Genomic DNA, 23,592 nt, shown 5'->3' with positions numbered 1-23,592 from the left:
TGTACACATTGATAGAGGTCAAGGAAGCCTCAAGAATATGTGACTAGGAGGACTCTGAATATATAAACTTTTTTCCCCTGTGTCCTGGGATATGAGAGGTCCTTAATAATGTCACAGAGAGATGTACTAAATGGAGTTTGAAGTTCATGTACCAGGAATCGCCTTCATGGGTAGTTTAATTTCAGGAAATCTTCAGGAAAAAGGGGGGTGGTGGAACGATTCAGAAGTCCATGAGATTGAATTAAATTCATGATTGGAGGAAGTGGAATTCAGGGAAAGGTAGGATACAAATAGAAAAGGTAGAACTGAATTTGCCTCTTTTCTTGTCTTTCTCCTGGAAGTCTTTGAGGAAACAATATTGCAGCTCAGGTCATATCTGAGAGCCTCCTGATACTATTTAAGGGCTTCCCAGGTGGTGCTAGTGGAAAAGAATCCACCTGCCAATACAGGAGACCCAAGAGAATGGGTTCGATCCCAGGGTCAGGACGATCCCTTAGAGTAGGAAATGGCAACCCATTTCAATATTCTGATCAGAAAAACCCCATGGACAGTGGTGTCTTGTGACCTACCTATAGTCCGTGGGGTCTCAAAGAGTCATGCTATTTAAGGAATGCAAACCGTTGCATACTCAGAATTGTATTCTTTTTTGTTCTAAGGCCTTTCTTAAATGAACATTTCTATTTATACTTAAAAGTTTCAAAACTTTTTCACTAAAATTTGAAATTGCCTTTCACCAAAGCGAAATGATCTTATTTAGTGAGAGGGATGCAGGAACTAACAAGACAGAGTAGTTTTAAGGGAGACAAAGACAAGATTGAGGAAAGAGTCTCACAAGATTTTGAAAAGATGATACAAGGGCTAAGTTTGTCTGAAGTACTCTAGTTTAATGAGACCTACTGAACTTGGAGCCGATTCTGGGGTGAAACTTACTGACCCTGTGTTTTGCCTCTACCGGAAAAGGCAATGGCAACCCACTCCAGCACTCTTGCCTGGAAAATCCCACGGACAGAGGCGCCTGGTAGGCTGCAGTCCATGGTGTCGCGAAGAGTCAGACACGATTGAGAGACTTCACTGTCACTTTTCACTTTCATGCATCGGAGAAGGAAATGGCAACCCACTCCAGTGTTCTTGCCTGGAGAATCCCAGGGATGGCGGAACCTGGTGGGCTGCCATCTATGGGGTCACACAGAGTCGGACATTACTGAAGCAACTTAGCAGCAGCAGCAGTTTGCCTCTACTACTGACTTTCTTTTCTAGACAAATAAAGCTTTAACTTGGGTTCTGTCCCTGGTGGCTCAGATGGTGAAATGCCTGCCTACAATGCGGGATACCCCGGTTCGACCCTGGGTCCGGGAGATCCTCTATAGAAGGAAATGGCAACCTACTTCAGAACGCTCGCCTGGAAAATCCCATGGATGGAGGAGCATGGTAGGCTTCAGTCCATGGGGTCGCAAAGAGTCGGACACGACTGAGTGACTTCAGTTTAAAGCTTAATCTGTACAAGCAGATAGACTGCAGAAGAAATATTAAAAGTCAAATTTACCAGGTAAAATATAATCTGATTAGAATTTAAAAAGCTTAGATATAAAAAATACACATAAAATTTTGGGGCTGAATAAAACATTTAAAGATCGATTCAGTACAAACTGATTTTATATCTAAAACAATTTTACCTTGAAAAGATAGATTCTAAGGTAGTTCCAGATATGCATGTTATTACTGGGTTGGATGTCCTTATCTACAGCAACAAGCATCTTATTGAGTTTGGGTGGAATTTCTGCTTTTGTCAAAGCCCAATAGCCAAGGAATGCTCTTGTACTCAAACAAAATCAGCTGCAACAAGAGGGGATACATGCCAGAGGAACCTTGGAAACCTCTCAGAGTAGAGCAGCAAATGGTCTCATAGGTTTGGGCTTGTATCATCTTCTGAGCATTGTTCATGTGCTATTGGAAATACCATTATCTAATTGTCAGAAGGGTATATGTTCAAATTCTCACACTAATGAAATCCTTTGAAGTACACTATGGGAAATATAGGTGAAGCAATGCTTTGTCTAGCCTGAATTTTCATTAACATAAATCCTTTATTTAGTATCTGGTAGGAGTTCACGTAACAGCAAATTTCTTATCATCAATAATTTTTAACTCAATTTATTCTTACTATGTGGCAAGCACTGATCTAATTTTTAGACATATAATAGTGTTTAAAATAAACAGAAAATTCTTACTGTCCTACTGAAGTTTTTATTCTAGTGTTCTGTGGAAGAGTCAGAAACAAGCAATAAATAAATCTATGTGGGGGCAGTAATTAGTGCTATGAGGCACATAAAAAAGATAGACAGATGGCTACAGAAAGGGGTTTGGTAGAGGTGTTATTTTAAAGAATCAACAGGATGGCTTCTCTGAACTGGTAACTTTGAACAAAGGTCTGAGTGAAGGAAAGGAGAGAGACTTTTGAAGATCTAAGGGAATAAGTAGTGTTGCAAACAGAGCGAACAGATAGAGGCCAGAGCGGCTAGAGCAGAATAAAATGGAGTGTTATGAGATGAGGTCAGGAAGATAAGCAGGAGCTAGATTGTATGGAGTCTTGTAGAGTGTGATAAAGGGTTTGGACTTCCTCCTGCGTCATGAGAGATTATAAAAGGTCACGCAGGTCTTTGAGCAGATTGACATAATCTGATTTATTTTTAATAGATTATTTTGGTTGCTGCACATGAAACTGGCAATAGAAGGTATGAGTGAAAGAGATAGAAGTCTGTAGTGACAATCAACGTGAGAGATGACAGTGACTTGGCCAGGATGATGATAGAGTTATCAAATGTGCTTGCTGTCAGGGTGTGACTTGAAGCTAGAGTCAAAAGCACTTGCCAATGGATTAGATAGAGTGATTACAAAGAGGTATAGGAAGAAAAGTTGTGACCTACCTAGATAGCATATTCAAAAGCAGAGACATTACTTTGCCAACTAAGGTCTGTCTAGTCAAGGCTATGGTTTTTCCAGTAGTCATGTATGGATGTGAGAGTTGGACTGTGAAGGCTGAGTGCTGAAGAATTGATGCTTTTGAACTGTGGTGTTGGAGAAGACTCTTGAGAGTCCCTTGGACTGCAAGGAGATCCAACCAGTCCATTCTGAAGGAGATCAGCCCTGGGATTTCTTTGGAAGGCATGACACTAAAGCTGAAATTCCAGTACTTTGGCCACCTCACGCAAAGAGTTGACTCATTGGAAAAGAGTCTGATGCTGGGAGGGATTGGGGGCAGGAAGAGAAGGGGACGACCGAGGATGCGATGGCTGGATGGCATCACGGACTCGATGGACGTGAATCTGAGTGACCTTCGGGAGTTGGTGATGGACAGGGAGGCCTGGCGTGCTGCGATTCATGGGGTCGCAAAGAATCAGACATGACTGACAAACTGAACTGAACTGATAAAGACTGATCCCTCAACTGGACCACCTTCCCTGGTGGCTCAGCAGATAAAGAATCCACCCGGCAATGAAAGGGATGCAAGAGATACTGGTTCGATCCTTGGGTCAGGAAGATTCCCCTGGGGAGGGAAATGGTAACCCACTCCAGTATTCTTGCCTGAAAAATTCCACAGACAGAGGAGCCTGGTGGGCTATAGTCCATGGGGTCGCAAAGAGTCAGACATGACTGAACATATATGTGTCAGTTGGACCACATGAACTGAGTGAATAGTGGAACTATTTCAGAATGGGGGAAATTGGGAGAGAATGGAGGGATTGGAAGTGTTATGCTTGACATGATTCTTTGACATCTACATGCCAATGTCAGATAGGCTAAAGAGAGAGGGAGGGACTGTGGATATGTCAGGAGCTGTCAGTGTATAGATAGAAATTAAATCTGCAAACAGAGGAAGTCACTTGGGGATAAGTGTGAATAGATACAGAAAGGGGGTGGATTTCTTGGGCATGCCAAAATATAGAATTAAGAAAGAAGAAACCATTCCAGCAAAAGACACAAAATGGAACAGATAGTGAGGTGCCCAGAGTATATGATTTCCTGAGAAATTATACTGAAGATTGATTGATTCAGTGATTCTGAACAAGGGAGTGATCAAATGAGGCTCCAATGTGCTTCTCTGAGCTGTTGTAGGGCACCCTGTGGAAACACTCAAAACATGTCTCTTGACATAAGCAAAATAATTCAGAGTATATAACATATTGACCATATATATACATATATAAAAAAAGTATTATACTTTCTTTTTAAAAGTCTTAATATATTTTAATTACATTAATACATTTTTCAAAAAGAGGAAAAATTTATTTCTTCATATTGGTCTAGCACAGTTACAAATAACATTACAGTCTCTATTTTCAAGCCTTAATATTTTCAAAATGGGATCTTCTTTGCATATTCATATTTTGCCAACTTCATCCATCTATCTTTCCTCATGGTTGGTTGAAGAACTACTTTTTATTCCTTATAATCTTAAAAGCTTTTTTCATATGATGCAATACATATAGTAGTGGAAATTCTTAAGCAGAAAGATAAGTTTGGCGGAGATTTGTAAAAATCCCATCTCACAATAAATTCCAGAAATTGCAACCCTGAGCATGAAAACATATAAAATGCTTCACAGATTTGCATGACATCCTTGCACAGGGGCCATGCTAATCTTCTCTGTATCATTCCAATTTTAGTATATCTGCTGCTGAAGTGAACATGTAAGTTTTATATTTTTTAATCTATTCCATTTTGTTTGATGACACAAAAATTAAAATATTTTGTGCTTTTACAGTATTAGAGATGTGAATCAGTAAGTAAAGTTGGTCAGTTAAATTAGGGAAGGAGGCTTCAATATTCGGGAGAGATCATAAATATCTGACTGAATCTCTTCCATGTCGTATTCTTTAATCCCCTAAACACTATCCCTAACCTCCCAGAGGAATCAATGTAAATAACTGAAATCAAAACACAGTACTAGTAAGTTTTACATTACTGTTTATAATTTTCTGAAGCCCTTTGTTTAAAGAACATTCTTATTTAGGTTAATTCCAACATATTATTTCCTTTTACCTATTATTCCTAGATTTCTCCCAGTGGTAAAACAGAATAGACTTAATTCTTGCTAATTATATCAATGCTTCAAAAATTATGCTCAAATTAAATCTTCTATGTAACATGCTGTTAACTATTATGATAATTAAATTTTGATCATCACCCATTTTTAAAATTTTCTCTTTTTAACATCACTACCAAATGGTCAATAGAGGGAATTAGGACTAACATCCCCCTTCTTCCCTTTTCAGGCAATATACTTCTGTTAATGCTATTAGTCATATTATTATTATTATTGTTTTTATTACCGGTAACAATAGCTGCTGCAGGTGTAATAATACTAGTAGAGGTAATTTTGTCCTTTTTTTTCCTGATTTGATATATATCACTCCTTGTACCCTCCTGAGATTTCAGATGTAAAACTCTCAAGTATATGTTCCATTTCAATCAGGGATTACTAGATAGCTATGTTTGTTCCCACGCTAGACTTGTGCTACTAGTTTTATATGTGTTATCCTTGTAATAACCCAAACTGAGATCTCTTAGTTTCACCTTTACATATGATGGACAATATAGTACCGTAGTTAGAAATATGTTTTTTCAATTGGCTTAAAATCCTAGACCCGATATTACTGTACAACTTTAGACAAGTCAATTACATTTCATAAAACATTATTTTTTAATCCATAGGATGAATATGGGAATAAATATTTGACATCTCTTTTATCACTGGAAACCTATGTTTATAAATCAAGTTTTTACTTGTTTGTCCTATAAACATGACTTCAATAACTAACTGCTGCTTGCTGCATTCCCATGTATTCAAATCCCTGCTTCAACAGAGAAAGCGACTCTCTTTTGTACTTGCCAGTCCTGAAAGCACTATTGCTGGATTCTTTGATGTCCCATTTAAATTGTATCATAATTTACCCACATGGACAACTACTATGCTGTGCCTCGCACCTGTCTACCTAACACTATCAATTGTATCTATAAAAATGATGTATCAGGAATTGATATACACCATCTTCCTGAGAAGATTTTATCATCTTATTATTTAATTTTCATAATTCAAGAATTAGAACTAATATTATTCTCTTTTTATTCCATTAAGAAAATGAGACTTGGGGAGGCTAATTTAATTGCTCTAAGTCATTATTGCAAGCAATGAAACAGTATTCAAACCAATGGCTGTGTGACCCTAAAATCTAAAGTAATTTATGCATATGTGTGTGCTTCACTGCTCAGTCGTGTCCGACTCTGCAACCCCATAAACTGTAGCCCAACAGGCTTCTTTGTCTGCGGGATTTCCCAGGCAAGAATAACGGAGTGTGTAGTCATTCCCCATGGGTCTTCCCAACCCAGGGACTGAACCTGGGTCTCTTGCATTGCAGGCAGATTCTTTTCTGTCTGAGCCATGAGGGAAGCCCAAAGTACTTTATATTGGCTTATAAAGGGGTATGGAAATTTCACAGGCTTGAACCATAAACTTCTATGTTAATAAATTTCTGTTTAGCAAAAATCTGTAAGACTCTCATGTTGACATATTTATTGTTTTGCTGCTTTGAAAATCATCACTGTATTCTTCAGATATCTCACAATAAAAATGCAACACTCTAGATGTTTGGTTTTATCCAGGTACTGATCCTTTTATGTCTCACCTCCTTCTCCCTATCCATGAGACAGCATCATCTTGCCCTATCTGAGTAGTTCTAAATGGCTATGTAGGTGGTTATGATCAAGCAGAAGAGAGTCACCAGTTTGATTTTAGAATGTATTGTGATATTGTGTACCATTCACTCATAACCCAAGAATAGAGCCAGGGACTTTAAACCTAAGAAATTTTTGTGGCAAGTAGTTTGTCACTGTTGAATGTAGGCTTATTCCCACCGTTCATATTTTTCTTCTGTGTCTATATTATACATAAGCTAAAAGATGTTTTTTCTAACAAAAATGTTTCATGTCAAATTCTCCCAGCACCATTTGAGAAAGTCATTGAATAAACTAATAGTAGGCTTCCAAGCCAAGAGTAATTATGTTACGTTGCTCTTTTTTGGCAGGGAGCTATTTTTTCCTGTAAATGAGGCACTTTAACATAAGCACACTTTTATACTGCAAAGTAGAGGAGGATTTGATGCAGATGTCTTTCAGGTGAGATACAAGATCATATTTTTCCTATTTCTAGATTAATGTAATGAAGTGATCAATCAATCAATCAATTACTCCATCAACTTAGTTTTCTTGGTAATCACTGTAGCAGATAGTGATTAGAATTGGAAACATACATTTGTAAAAGTTAACTCTCTTCTTTTTATTGAAATAGAGTTAACATACAATATCATGTTAGTCTCTAGTATGCTGCTGCTGCTGCTGTCACTTCAGTTGTGTCTGACTCTGTGCGACCCCATAGACGGCAGCCCACCAGGCTCCCCCCACCCCCCGGATTCTCCAGGCAAGAACACTGGAGTGGGTTGCCATTTCCTTCTCCAATGCATGAAAGTGAAAAGTGAAAGTGAAGTCGCTCAGTTGTGTCCAACTCCTCGCGACCCCATGGACTGCAGCCTACCAGGCTCCTCCATCCATGTGATTTTCCAGGCAAGAGTACTGGAGTGGGGTGCCGTTGCCTTTTCCGAGTCTCTAGTATATTATGTAGTGATTTGACCTTTACTTACAATATGAAATCATCACCAAGATAAGTTTAGTAACTGTCTGCATACAGAGTTATTATGATAGCTGAACATTATGTGAATTTTATATTGAGAAAACACTTTAAAATCATTCATGTTAGTTTTTTCTTTAAGTTGAATTTTGAGAAGTTATTTCTCTGATTGACATATTTAGAGGAGCAAACTAGTTCAGAAGGGTTAAATAACTTCCCCAAATATGATTAGCAACTTGATGGCAAAAGTGGAGCTAGCGATCAAGTTTGTAGCCCCATCTGTTTCAGCATAGGTCACTATAAGAGATGCGTTATCTTCACTTCTCATTTTCTCCAGAAGAGAAACTTGAAGACATCATAAAAGTTTATGAAATGAGGTTTACACATTGTGAGGGTCAAAAAACCATTTTATAAACTTATATAACTTTCATATTAATATATACAGTTAACATTGATGGGGAAAGGACTAACAGTTTAAATACATATTTCAAATACATAATTTTTTTGAACAAATAATTTAATAAATTTATATAACTTTCATATTAATATATACAGTTAACATTGATGGGGAAAGGACTAACAGTTTAAATACATATTTCAAATACAGAATTTTTTTGAACAAAGAATTTAGTAAATTTATATAACTTTTATATTAATATATACAGTTAACATTGATGGGGAAAGGACTAACAATTTAAATACATATTTCAAATACATAATTTTTTTGAACAAAGAATATAATTGGGAGTCCATAAATTATCTTCAAAAAATAATATTAATTATGGATAACAAGTATCGATAGTTATTAAAATAACATAGAGTATGCCAAGCACTAAAATTATCTCATTCGAATCTCATTAAACACTATGGGGCACATATTAAAATGAAAGTGCAGATGATTTATGTAGTTTCCTCAAGGTCACAGATGACAAGGGTTAGACAGGGTGGAGTTAAAAAATAAGTTGTTCTGAAGGCCAAATGCTTAAGCCCTACGTGATACTACTTTCTTTTGGTTTACTCCTTTAGGTAAATAATACCCTCTCTTTATTAATGCTTCTTCCAATTTGTATTATGGGAATGTATTTACCTTTACAATTGTGTAATAAATTGTCTTACTATGTCATTAATCATTGAACAAATATTTCAAACCGTCTATGTTCCATAAAATACGTTATTTGCTTCTTACAGATTACTGTGAAAGTGCTGCACTCAATATGCCACAAAATTTGGAAAACTCAGAAGTGGCCACAGGACTGGAAAAGGTCAGTTTTCATTCCAATCCCAAAGAAAGGCAATGCCAAAGAATGCTCAAACTACTGCATAATTGAACTCATCTCACGCTCTAGTAAAGTAATACTCAAAATTCTCCAAGCCAGGCTTCGGCAATACGTGAACAGTGAACTTCCAGATATTCAAGCTGGTTTTAGAAAAGGCAGAGGAACCAGAGATCAAATTGCCAACATCCACTGGATCACTGAAAAAGGAAGAGAGTTTCAGGAAAGCATCTGTTTCTGCTTTATTGATTATGCCAAAGCCTTTGACTGTGTGGATCACAATAAACTGTGGAAAATTCTGAAAGAAATGGGAATACCAGACCACCCAACCTGCCTCTTGAGAAACCTATATGCAGGTCAGGAAAGAACAGTTAGAACGGGACATGGAAGAATAGACTGGTTCCAAATAGGAAAAGGAGTTCGTCAAGGCTGTATATTGTCACCCTGCTTATTTAACTTATATGCAGAGTACATCATGAGGAACGCTGGGCTGGAAGAAGCACAAGCTGGAATCAAGATTGCCAGGATAAATACAATAACCTCAGCTATGCAGATGACACCACCCTTATGGCAGAAAGTGAAGAGGAACTAAAAAGCCTCTTGATGAAAATGAAAGAGGAGAGTGAAAAAGTTGGCTTAAAGCTCAACATTCAGAAAACTAAGATCAGGGCATCTGGTCCCATCACTTCATGGGAAGTAGATGGGGAAACAGTGGAAACAGTGTCAGACTTTATTTTTTGGGGCTCCAATATCACTGCAGATGGTGACTGCAGCCGTGAAATTAAAAGACACTTGCTCCTTGGAAGGAAAGTTATGACCAACCTAGATGGCATATTCAAAAGCAGAGACATTACTTTGCCAACAAAGGTCCATCTAGTCAAGGCTATGGTTTTTCCTGTGGTCATGTATGGATGTGAGAGTTGGACTGTGAAGAAGGCTGAGCACCAAAGAATTGATGCTTTTGAACTGTGGTGTTGGAGAAGACTCTTGAGAGTCCCTTGGACTGCAAGGAGATTCAACCAGCCCATTCTGAAGGAGATCAGTCCTGGGTGTTCTTTGGAAGGACTGATGCTAAAACTGAAACTCCAGTACTTTGGCCACCTCATGTGAAGAGTTAACTCATTAGAAAAGACTCTAATGCTGGGAGGGGATTGGAGGCAAGGGGAGAAGGGGACAACAGAGAATGAAATGGCTGGATGGCATCACCAACTTGATGGACATGAGTTTGAGTGAACTCAGGGAGTTGGTGATGGACAAGGGGGCCTGGGGTGCTGCGATTCATGGGGTTGCAGAGTTGGACATGACTGAGTGACTGAACTGTACTGAACATATATATATATATATATATACACATATATACACAATAGTATTTGATGGATATCATGCAGTACATCACACAGTACATAAGAATAATTCCAAATTTAGACAAAATGAATGATTTGTGAGGTCAAAAATTTAGCATACTTTTAGAGGATGATAGTAAAATGTTTGTTCAATATATAATCTGCTTGAGACTGAGTACTACACAGAATCAGTTTGGGAAGGGCTGTGTAGGGAGACTATTTGTTCTTAGTATTGCCCTCAGCCACTCTTTTCTGCCCACAGTGTGCATTCCCCCATGAAACAGAATATATGCAATTAATCAGACCCACCATTCTTATAAGGCCATTTTAAGAACTTTCACTATTTGTGCCTACTGTCAATAGCGTCCTAGCCACCGCCAAACCCCACCACTCACACAAGCAGCTTAAAAAATATGTATCCTTCCACTCATATAAGTACTATTCCTGAGAGGAGATTCCTTTCCAATTGGTAAAATTACAGTGATGCATAATGTCTTCGTATATCAAAACTCAGGTCAGTGAGTTGACTTACATAGTTAACTTGATTTACATAGTTAAATTTTCTTTGATAGAGGAGACTTAGAAGACATCTCTAAGATACTACATGCATCAGTTAAGTTAGTGCTTTGTTGTTCAGCCGCTCAATCATGCCTGACTCTTTGCAACCCCATGGACTGCCACAAGCTAGGCTTCCTTGTCCTTCACAATCACCCAGAGTTTGCTCAAACATATGTCCATTGAGCTTGTGATACTATTCAAGCACCTTAATCTACTGTTACCCACTTCTCCTCCTGCCTTCAATCTTTCCCAGCATCAGGGTCCTTTCAAATGAGTTGACCCTTCACATGAGGTGGCCAAAGTATGGAGCTTCAGCTACAGCATCAGTCCATTCAAAGAATATTCAGCATTGATTTACTTTAGGATTGACTGGCTTGATCTCCTTGCTGTCCAAGGGACTCTCAAGAGTTCTGTTCAGTCGCTCAGTTGTGTCCACTCTTTGCGACCCCATGAATAGCAGCATGCCAGGCCTCTCTGTCCATCACCAATTCCCAGAGTTCACTTAGACTCACCTCCATCGAGTCAGTGATGCCATCCAGCCATCTCATCCTCTGTTGTCCCCTTCTCTTCATGCCCCCAATCCCTCTCAGCATCAGTATTTTCCAATGAGTCAACTCTTCACATGAGGTGGTCAAAGTACTGGAGTTTCAGCTTTAGCATCAATCCTTCCAAAGAACACCCAGGGCTGATCTCCTTTAGCATGGACTGGTTGGATCTCCTTGCAGTCCAAGGGACTCTCAAGAGTCTTCTCCAACACCACATTTCAAAAGCATCAATTCTTCGGCGTTCAGCTTTCTTCACAGTCCAACTCTCACATCCATACATGACTACTGAAAAAACCATAGCCTTGACTAGATGGACCTTTGTTGGCAAAGTAATGTCTCTGCTTTTCAATATGCTGTCTAAGTTGGTCATAACTTTTCTTCCAAGGAGTAAGCATCTTTTAATTTTATGGCTGCAGTCACCATCTGCAGTGATATTGGAGCCCCAAAAAATAAAGTCTGACACTGTTTTCACTGTTTTCCCATCTATTTCCCATGAAGTGATGGGACCAGATGCCATGATCTTTGTTTTCTGAATGTTGAGCTTTAAGCCAACTTTTTCACTCTCCTCTTTCACTTTCATCAAGAGGCTTTTTAGTTCTCTTCACTTTCTGCCATAAGGGTGGTGTCATCTGCATTTCTGAGGTGATTCATATTTGTCCCGGCAATCTTGATTCCAGCTTGTGCTTCTTCCAGCCCAGCGTTTCTCATGATGTACTCTGCATATAAGTTAAATAAGCAGGGTGACAATATACATCCTTGACGTACTCCTTTTCCTATTTGGAACCAGTCTGTTGTTCCATGTCCAGTTCTAACTGTTCCTTCCTGACCTGCATATAGGTTTCTCAAGAGGCAGGTCAGATGGCCTGGTATTCCCATTTCTTTCAGAATTTTCTGCAGTTTATTGTGATCCACACTCTGGAACTCTCTTGCTTTTTCCATGATACAGCAGATGTTGGCAATTTGATCTCTGGTTCCTCTGGCTTTTCTAAAACCAGCTTGAACATCTGGAAGTTCGTGGTTCATGTATTGCTGAAGCCGGGCTTGGAGAATTTTGAGCATTACTTTATTAGCATGTGAGATGAGTGCAATTATGCAGTAGTTTGAGCATTCTTTGGCATTGCCTTTCTTTGGGATTGGAATGAAAACTGACCTTTTCCAGTCCTGTGGCCACTGCTCAGTTTTCCAAATTTGCTGGTATATTGAGTGCAGCACTTTCACAGCATCATCTTTCAGGATCTGAAACAGCTCAACTGGAATTCCATCACCTCCACTAGCTTTGTTCATAGTGATGCTTTCTAAGGCCCACTTGACTTCACATTCCAGGATGTCTGGCTCTAGGTGAGTGATCACACCATCATGATTATCTTGGTCTTGAAGATCGCAATTCAGAAGCATCAGTTCTTTGGTGCTCATCCTTTTTTATCATCCAACTCTCACATCCTTACATGACTACTGGAAAAAACATAAGTTTGTCTATAAGAACCTTTGTCAGCAAAGTGATGTCTCTGCGCTTAAAACACTATCTAGTTTTGTCATAGATTTTCTTCCAAGGAGCAAGCGTCCATGGCTGGGGTCACTCACCATCCACAGTAATTTTGGAGCCCAAGAAAATAAAGTCTGTCACTGTTTCCATTTTCCCCCCAATTATTTGCCATGAAGTGATGGGACTGGATGACATAATCTTAGTTGTTTGAATGCTGAGTTTTAAGACAGTTTTTTCATTCTCCTTTTGCACCTTCATCAACCATCTCTTTAGTTCCTCTTCACTTTCTACCATTAGGGTGGAGTCATCCGCATATGAAGTTACTGATATTTCCCCCAGCAATCTTGATTTCAGCTTGAGGTTCATCCAGTCTGGCACTTTTCACAATACACTCTGCTTAAAAGTTAAATAAGCAGGGTGACAATATACAGCTTTGATGTACTCCTTTCCCAATTTGGAACCAGTCTGTTGTTACATGTCTTGTGGTAACTGTTGTTTCTTGACCAGCATACAGATTTCTCAGGAGGCAGGTCTGGTGGCCTGGTATTCCCATCTCTTTAAGAATTTTCCATAGTTTGTTGTGATCTACACAGTCAAAGGCTTTGGCATAGTCAATAAAGCAGAAATAGATGTTTTTTCTGGAATTCCCTTGCTTTTTCTTTGATCCAGAGAATGTTAGCTATTTGATCTCTGATTCTTCTGCCTTTTCTAAATCCAGCTTGTACATATGGAAGTTCTCAGTTCACGTTCTGTTGAAGCCTGGCTTGAAGGACTTTGAGTATTACCTTGCTAGCTTGTGAAATGAGTACAATTTTGTGGTAGTTTGAACATTCTTTGCCATTGCCCTTCTTTGGGATTTGAATGAAAACTGACCTTTTCCAGTCCTGTGGCCATTGCTGAGTTTTCCAAATTTGCTGGTATATTAAGTGCAGCAATTTTACAGCAACATTTTTTTAGGATTTGAAATAGCTGAGCTGGAATTCCATCACCTCCACTAGGTTTATTTGTAGTATTGCTTCCTAAGGCTCATTTGACTTCATATGCCAGGATGTCTGGCTCTAGGTGAGTGACCATCCCATTGTGATTATCCGGGTCATTAAAACTTTTTCTGTTCATTTCTTCTGTGTATTCTTGCCACATCTTCTTAATAAAGATACAAACAAGCCTGTGAAAGCTGAGTGGGCATCCCCTTCCTGGCAACAACCTATGAAAAAGAACAGCATTTAAATATTGTCTCTGCCAAAGGATACAGAGATGGCATGGGGTATTTACACAATAGCCCAGTAAAATACAGAGGGAGGGCATTCCTGGAAGAGGGAACAGCATGCTCAAAGACTGTGAAAACATAATTATGTAATATTGTTATAAACATGGAAGCTCAGAAGGGGAAGTTACAGTTTCCCACTCTGATTCAATTATTAAATATTGAGATGGTTAGATAGCATCACCAACTCAGTGAACATGAATCTGAGCAAACTCTGGGAGACAGTGAAGGACAGGAAAGCCTGACATGCTTCAGTCCATGGGGTCACAAAGAGCTGGACATGACTTAACTACTGAACAACAGCAAGAACAATACTTGTGTTCAGCGTTTTGTGATAGAGGAGAATGTGGAGTTGTACAAAGTATAGCCTCTTCTATATAGACGCTTCTGACTCTTGTTTGAGAAACAGACATAGTCAATCAACTTTTTTTCCCAAGGTCTCTTCTACTTCTGCTTTTGAGTTACTGTAATCAATGTTCATTTCAACATTTTGAATTCTTGGAAAGTTCATTTAAGCTATTACTTAATTGATTAAGTATAGATTATAGAATACTCACTTCTATAGAATGCTTACAAAATGCTGAATTATCTTATTGGTGCAAGACATAGATGGTGTACAGGACAGATGGTATCCCTGCTCACATAGAGTTCCCATACTTGTAGAAATTTTATGAGCTGGGAATAATTTCTAAATTGACTGACAGCTGGTTTGAGTTTGAAGTAGGCACATTATTAGTATAAACAGAAATGGCATCTTATTATATGAGGCCCTTCATGTGTAGCTTTCATTATTATTTTAAAGGTTTCCAGAAGACGTTTTCAGTGAGTAGTGTTATGAAAATATGTAAAAAATCGAGACTCATATATAGAGCTATTTTAGCAATACATTGTTTTTCTTTGTACGTTGGAATCTAAAATAAATATTAAAAATGTAATAGAATGAACTATTAGAAGGATATTTTTAAACTACTTTATTCTGGGAATAAAGTATTTGATGATTAAATTAGATATGGACTGGATATTTTATTGAGAGAATTAATCTGATGTGTTTGATTAGATCTAAATCTTCATGCATGTATAACTCAGTATAACCTTAGAGGCAACTTTTCAGCCAACGCTTGATTTCTATTTTTGATTCCAGTTGCTGAAATCTAAATTAGAATTCTTTCCATTTAAATGCAGATTCAGACTTTCCAGCTGAGGGGCAAAAGAAGCCATTTCTTTTGACTGAAACATATATAGGAAATATATATATATATATAGTTTAATTTACATGAATTAAGTTTCATTTACATGAATATTCCTTCCCAACACAGGAAGTATTTTTTCTTCTGATTTCTAGAATGCTTATTGCAAGAATTTTATAACCTCCTTGTATTTGCTTCATTGTTTTGTGCTAACAGTTCATATGCTAAATAAATAAGCTAAATAAAAATTAAAATTTCAATGGGCATTGGAAAGGTGTATGGAATTTTTAAATGGAAGTGGTGAATTAAATGGCACTGAGTAACCAAACCAAAATTGAAATAGAGGATACTGAAAAGCTAAACACATTAATATGCAGACAGAGATATGATCTGTAGGCTATTTTATGCCTTTTTCTTTTCTTTCCTTTTTTCATTCTTTAAAAAATGAATCCTGGTTAGAGTATTTTAAAATATAAAGCTCTGAAAAAAAGAAATTAAAAAAATTAAAGCTCTGGGTTATGTATGCCAACTTATCTAACGTATACCTAAAAAGCTGTTACAATCATATCCAATGTGGAGATTTATAACACAGAGAAAATGAAAGAGTACAGATAAATCATTGTAAAGGAGTCATATTAGCATCTTATTAAATTATTTCTTGTTGTATTGAATAATAGTTAGAGATAGTTCCATTTTAGTTAAGAAACAATGACAATTTTTGCCAGTTCAAATGTTATGAGAATCTAAGTCCAAATATGTATATATAAAATAACCATTTTTCTTAGGAAATTTATACATGTGAGCAAAATTTAAAATTAGAAAATAATATTTACCTCATGTTTAATAGAAAATTTCACAAAGTAAATTTTATAATGCATCTCCTCACTCGGAAGAGATTCCATCTGGAAGAATACTATTTATGGCAAATAGTACAATTTGTCATTACAAAGCTTTGAACATTTTCATGCATTCATTAAACAAAAAAATTTGAATACATCTTGTGTGCTAGGTACTGGAGGTTTAGACTTTAAACAACCTGTCTCTGAAGCATGTAGCATAAACCTAAGTAAAAAGCAAACTTCCAGTACTGTATATTCTAAAAGATTTCACTTGGGACATCTAAATCTGAAAAACTACAACCTTGGTTTCCCTGACACCATTCTCATCTGGTTTTGTGATTATTCTGAAGGGTCCTTCAAGTTTCCCTAGGGACTTCATTTCTTTTGGCAATATTCTTTATCATTCTGAACTAAATGCTCTTATTACACTGTAATGTCCTTGGGTGATAATTATCCAGGTGCACCCTTGCATCCATCATCTCTATCAGGGATTATCAGACTTCACTGTGTAAGAATCATGTCGGTACTTGTGATAAAGTTAGATTTGGGAAGTGGTTGGGGCCCAGGATTTTTTTTTTTTTTTGGTTGTAATGGGTCTTCATTGCTGCATGGCTTTTCTCTAGTTGTGGTGAGATGGGGCTACTCTTCTTTGTCATGCACAGGCTTCTCTTGTGGAGCATGTGCTCCAGGCACATGGGCTTCAGTAGTTGTGGTTTCCCAACTCTAGAGCAGGGATTGAACTCATGTCTCCTGCAATGGCAGGTGGATTCTTTACCACTGAACCACCAGGAAAGCCTGGAGCTCAGGAAGTTTAACATGAACCCTTGGTGATTTTGATGCAGGTCATCTGAAACCACTCTTTAACTAACATTTATCTATGAACTTATTATACCCAATCTGTCATTGAAGCCCAGATCTCTTAGGTAGGCTTCACTGACATAAAAGCAATTAGTTACTAGAAATCTCCTCTGGGTTGTTGTGAATGTCCCTCATACCACACAGATCTCATCACATCACAATACCATGGCCCTTAGCATGTTTTTCATACTACATTTTTATACTACATGTACTTACCATATTCTTGGTTAAGACTCTCTTGTATGTGAAGAAGGCTGAGTGCCGAAGAATTGATGCTTTTGAACTGTGGTGTTGGAGAAGACTCTTGAGAGTCCCTTGGACTGCAAGGAGATCCAACCAGTCCATTGTGAAGATCAGGCCTGGGATTTCTTTGGAAGGAATGATGCTAAAGTTCAAACTCTAGTACTTTGGCCACCTCATGAGAAGAGTTGACTCATTGGAAAAGACTCTGATGCTGGGAGGGATTGAGGACAGGAGGAGAAGGAGACGACAGAGGATGAGATGGCTGGATGGCATCACTGACTTGATGGACACGAGTCTGAGTGAACTCCGGGAGTTGGTGATGGACAGGGAGGCCTGGCGTGCTGCAATTCATGGGGTCACAAAGAGTTGGACACGACTGAGCAACTGAACTGAACTGATAGTGAAAGTTTAGCTTGGATCCATTTTCCACAGATTGTGTGTTAAGTTTATCTCCCATGCAATATTTGGGACAAATTCATAAACAAAATTATTCACTGTTTATTTGAATTTAAAATTTAACTGGGAAACCTGTATTAAGTCTGGCAACCCTTTATGATTATTCTGTCGCTAAGTCGTATCTGACTCTTTCCGACCCCATGGAGCGTAGCACTCCAGCCTTCCCTGTCCTTCACTATCTCCCGGAGTCTGCTCAAATTCATGTTCTTGAATTCAGTGATGCCATCCAACCATCTCATCTTCTGTTGCCCCCTTCTCCTCCTAGCTTCAATCTTTCCCAGCATCAGGGTCTTTCCAATGAGTTGACTCTTCACATCAGGTGGCCAAAGTTTGGAGCTTCAGCTTCAGCATCAGTCCTTCCAACAAATATTCAGGGTTGATTTCCTTTAGGATTGACTAGTTTGTTCTCCTTATAGTCCAAGAGACTCTCAAGAGTCTTCTCCAGCACCTGAATTAAAAAAAAAGAAAACATCAATTATTTGGTGCTCATCCTTCTTATGATCCAACTCTCACATCTGTACATGACTACTAGAAAAACCATAGCTTTGACTATATGAACTTTCTTGGTAACCCTAACATGTCCCATATAATTTATCATACCACAACTGATGTTTTCTATTTGCATCTTTTAATAAACTGTAAATTCCTCATAGCAGAAAGTGTCTCCATTTTTCTACATTGTGACACTACATTTTTTTCAGTAGTGCCTGGCAGTTAAACATATTTGATAAAAAGAATGAAATAAGGTACCCAGTATTCAAACCTTACTATTTTTCTTTTTCCCTATACCATGTTGCTTCTAAATCATAACAGAAAATTTGCATTTAGTAAATCTGAACACTCTAAATATAAAAATACTGCTTATTTTTAACAGAGACTAGGATTTCATATCACAACAAGATCTATGAATGATTATAATTTGGGTTTAATTTACCCCTATGCAACAGATATAATTCAAAAGCTCATTTTATGAACCCAAAACTCCATGAGGTCAGTTGTCTCAAAGACTCACAAAAACATGTTTGTGATGTGGACTTTTATTGTTAGAGCTTATTTCAATGAGAAAGAAGACTTTATGAGAAAGCATTAGAAAGAAACTGAGTAAAATTTTTACCATTTGTACTCAACAAAGTATATTGTTCTCAAAATTTTCAGATTTTCAAAATCTAATAGAAAATGTTCTTTGAAAAGAGTCATTTAAACAGTTCTGAGACTAGATCTAGAGTTTTCTTTGTATTGTGACTGAAAACAATGATCTGGATATTCTGAGTAAATTCCAAAAATAGAAAATACCAATATCAATTATAGGCCCATTAAAACAAAGCTTTTCATAATTGACTCTAGTAGCAATTGATCTCCAAATGTCACAAGATGCCATGGGGCTTTTAGAATTGATGATGGATAGCAATTTTAGCAAAATTAGGCATAGCTATCACAAAGCAGAAACAGCATCTGTTATATGATAAGAAGTTATTGGCATATGAAAAGAGCTGAAAACAATATTTTGGAACTCATTGGGAAAAAAAATATGTATCTTTTCTTTTCAGTGGTTATTTAAAAGCAAAGGAGTAAGTAATCAAGAAATAGCAGATAATGGTAAATGGAATTTATTCATTGAACAAATGTTTATTGAGGTCTGGCTATATGCCTGACAGTATTCTCTGCTTTGAGTGGAATGTATTGACAGATAAGTAGCCAACAAAAAATAGCAACTAACTTTTGACTCAGCGGTGCTGACTATTCCCCATTTGATGACTTAATTTTTGTGTATTTAAAAAAATTCCTTTATTTATTTTAATGGGAGGATAATTATTTTATAATATTGTGATGGTTTTTGCCATACATCAACATCAATCAGCTATAGGTGTACATGTGTCACCCCCATCTTGACCCCCTTTCCTCCTTCCTCCTCACCCTATCTTTTTAGGTTGTCCCAGAATTCCTAGATTTCAGGGTGCTAAGTGTACTGATGGGCACTGAGTTTCTGCCTTGTGTTTATGCTTTTGCAAATAAAGCATATCAGTTTATCTCCACCCAAGAATGCATGGTAACAGTCTTCATTTCACTGCAATCCTCGAGCTGTTAGATACTGGTCAACCTTATCTCCACCATCTCTTCTTGAATCTTCTGTTCATATGGCTCCATTTCTTCTGCTGTCCTTTCTGTGGAGTCTGTTTTTTGTTTTATTTTTTATTGTAATTTTCTATCTCTTATATTTCAATTTTATGCAACAAATAATTAGTCATCCTTTCTCCCAACTGCTACTTCCAAAATATTTCACCCCCTTTAAGAAGTATACAGACATGAAAATCAAGATAATGGCAGCAAAATCCTTACTCTTTTCATGCTCATGGCTGTCACCACAGTTGCCCACCACCTTTCCTCTTTGCCCTTTTATTCTGACTTCTTATCCATTCCTTTCATTAACTGAAGAACTGATAGTTCAGTTGATAAAGAATCCACCTGCAGTTCAGGAGACCTGAGTTCCATTCCTGGGTCGAGATCTGCTGCAGCATGGATAGGCTACTCACTCCTGTGGCTCAGCTGGTAGAGTCTGCCTGTAATGTGCAAGAGTTGGATTTGATCCCTGGGTTGGGAAGATCCCCTGGAGAAGGGAAAGGTTACCCACTCCAGTATTCTGGCCTGGAGAATTCCATGGACTATACAGTCCATGGGTCTCAAAGAGTCCAATAGGACTGAGCGACTTTCACTTTCACTTTCATCCATTCCTCTCATTAACTGAAGAATTTAACTTTTAAATTATACTATTTTACTGTATCTATCCTCCTGTCTCCATTTTAACGACTTCAATATTTTGGTAAGTAAAACATCCAAGTTCTTGTACTCTTGATTGATGTACTTCTTTACCTCCAGGAAACATTTCTTTCACTTCATTCCAGTCTATCACTTCCTACGAGGCAGCCTATGTTCAGACCTTATCATTAGCAGAAAATGAACCACTTCTGAGTTCTCTATTTCAAATATTTCCCTCTCCAATCACATTTTTCTGTTCTTTAGCTCATCTGTTTAATTACCTTTAGCAATTCCTTGGTTCCATTGACCATGCCAGTAATTAGTCACATTTGTTTCTCATATTCTACCACAGTCCCTTCTTTCTTGACCTCCTATATTCTAGTAATTATAATCAGTCCAGTGCAAATACCATGAGCTCTCTTGCCTCCCTCTCTTTGTCTAATTCACTTGGTAATTTCCTGTCCTGAATGATCCATGCACCAGAAAAACTACATCACCTTTGAGAAAATCACATCACTATTTTAAGCGGACTGGTATCACTTTGAATTTCACAAAATCTTTGAACTTTTTTTTTTAATTCATCAGATATGTATCAGTAAACTTCTATGGACCAGGAGCTATTCTAGGTGCTGGAGTTATGAGTGAAAACTTTGAAGCAGATATTGTTTTTATGTGGCTTCTATTCCACTCGGGTCTAGAAAGACAGACAAAACCTGAATAAATAAATAAGCATTCAGAGAATTGAAGATGGTACTAAAACAGTTGCTCAGATGGTAAAGAATCTGCCTGCGATACCAGAGAGCTGGGTTCGATCCCCAGATCAGGAAGACCCTCTGGAGAAGGGAATGGCAGCCCACTCCAGTATTCTTGATTGGAAAATCCCATGGACAGAGGAGCCTGGTGGGCTCGGATCCACGGAGTCACGAAGAGTCGGACACAACTGAGTGACTGGCACACACACTAAAGCCTATCTATTCATTGAAAAAATATGTACTGAGCACCTACTATCTGTCAGTCATACTATTATAAAAATAATAAGGTAATGATATAGAAAGTCCTGGGGTGGAGGGGAGACTTTATAAACTCCATGATGCCTCCTTGATGGGGAATATTTTTGATGAGATCTGAATTGTAGAGGCTGGTAGAAGAGTTTTTCTTGGGGAAAGATTAGTCTTTTTAAGCTCTGAATTGGAGAAAAGCATGTTGTGTTCAAATACAGAAAGAAAATACAGAAGGAAAATCGATGTGGCTGATGCTTTGTGTCCTGGGGAAAAGTGATGTAAGCTCATGTTAGAGAGAGGAAAGGATGATGCTGTGATATTTTTCACCCATGGTATATTTTTCCCTTTGGTAAATAACTATGAAGGCAGGGAAGAAATACTGACTCTCCTTCCTTAAACACCTTCAACCTTCTCTTTCATTCTTAGCAAATGCTCTATCTTTGTAATAATCAAAAACTCTGAGACTTTCTTTCTAGCATTAGTTTTCTGCTTGGTCAAGTAAGGCTGTGTGTTGAAAAGTAAAATATCCTAGTCATAGTATAAATTTATATTTCAATCAAGAACATTATTAGAATCCCATTTTCTATGTGTTATGTGTGCATTATTATCCAAGATGTTCTAAGAAAAAATTCACATACATAAAACAATATAAAGAGTGTGCTGTGCATGCATGACTGATATAATTTGTATGTATGTGTTCTATGTTCTTAATCTTTCAGTGTTATGAGCAGAAATGTCTCTTCCACAGTGTTCTGATTTAAGTCTTTGCCTTACTTCAACTTCTTGTTGATCAGAAGGGGTCTTCTGTTACATTCAAACTAAAACTGGGGTTTACAAAACAATTTAACTCGGAGGACAGAAAAGGAAACAAAGTGGGAAATAATTGACAAATTGCTTAAGCAAGAATTTTATATTTTTATGACATTTTAAATGACTGAATTTTCCAGAATATAAAAATGCAAAGTAGATAATTTGTTTCAAAATTTTGTTTTAAAGAAAATTTCGAAGAAGTCTCAGTATGTTTGTTTTTGTTAATGCCTCTTTCTACATCAACTATTGTAGCTATTTCTGTAGCCCAAAGCAGGGTTTTAAAAAGTACAGTGTGGTAATTGCTTTATTCTGATAGGAACTTCCATATGCTGAAGATGTAAACATAATTCTTTGGTCTATTCCAATGCAAACATGCCCAGTGGTTAAATGAGTTCAGATTACTAATCATTTTCTGAATAGTTAAATTTTTGTGAAATTGTTCATGAGATTTTACATTTTTCCTGCTTCTACCTGACAAAGATAACTCGTCAATGTGAAGACATATTTGAGTATTTGGCATTGCTGTAAGGTAAGGTGGCTTCCCGTTTTCCCTGCTGACAACTCTGGGCAGCAGTTTTGTTGTCTGTACTATTTTAGTTCCTCCAGGCCACTGACAACCATGTGGGTTTCAGAGTGTTCTTGGCTTTGCATGGTGGACTGCTCAGATCCCCAGGCATCAGAATCAAGCTAGTGTTTACATCTAACTGGCTTCCTCTATTAAACTCCAACTTTGATTTTCAGTCTATTAAATCTGTGTGTTGTTCAAACAAATAAAATCTAAAGCATTTATTTAATTGTTTTTGTTTGTACAATTATTAAATTAAGATCATCACTGAGTATTACTTCATCTGGAATGATCATTTTAAAGCTGTCATTTTATAAGCAGTTAAAAGAGTAACAGAACTTTGCCGTCAATTTTAGGGACTAAAAGTTTTTCTTATTGTATGATACAGTAAAACTCAATCAAATTATTTAATTTGGAGGTAAAGCCAAAGTGAATTCACGAAATGTGCAAACTCTAAAGCATTTTGAGAGATTAAAATTAAATTTTGAAAATAGATTTTGAAGAGTTGATATCTTTTCAAGTATATACTGTAACACAATCCATTGGCTAACAAAGTGTTGTTAATTTAAGGTACTTCAGACTTACTTCATTGCTTGCATAAGGATCATTTGAATTAAGTACTTTTTCTGTTTATAAGTAAATGATCATTAAAAACTGCTAGAAGGAAGTTTCTTCTCTTCAGCAGGTTTTACATTCCAAATAGTTTTTTACATATCTTAGTTTACTAAGTA

General features: G+C 37.4%; 1 non-coding gene across 1 annotated transcript; it reads right to left on the bottom strand.

Annotated features, from left to right (window-relative positions):
* Positions 1 to 4,581: 4,581 nt before the first annotated feature.
* Positions 4,582 to 4,688, bottom strand: LOC128045828 (U6 spliceosomal RNA). Its single transcript, XR_008199164.1, has one exon. It is a non-coding gene; the product is annotated as a U6 spliceosomal RNA (small nuclear RNA).
* Positions 4,689 to 23,592: the final 18,904 nt, after the last annotated feature.

This window comes from Budorcas taxicolor, chromosome 3 (genome assembly GCF_023091745.1).
Source record: "Budorcas taxicolor isolate Tak-1 chromosome 3, Takin1.1, whole genome shotgun sequence".
Taxonomy (NCBI): domain Eukaryota; kingdom Metazoa; phylum Chordata; class Mammalia; order Artiodactyla; family Bovidae; genus Budorcas; species Budorcas taxicolor.
The sequence above is the reverse complement of the archived record's forward strand: the minus strand, read 5'-3'. Positions and strand labels throughout refer to the sequence as shown.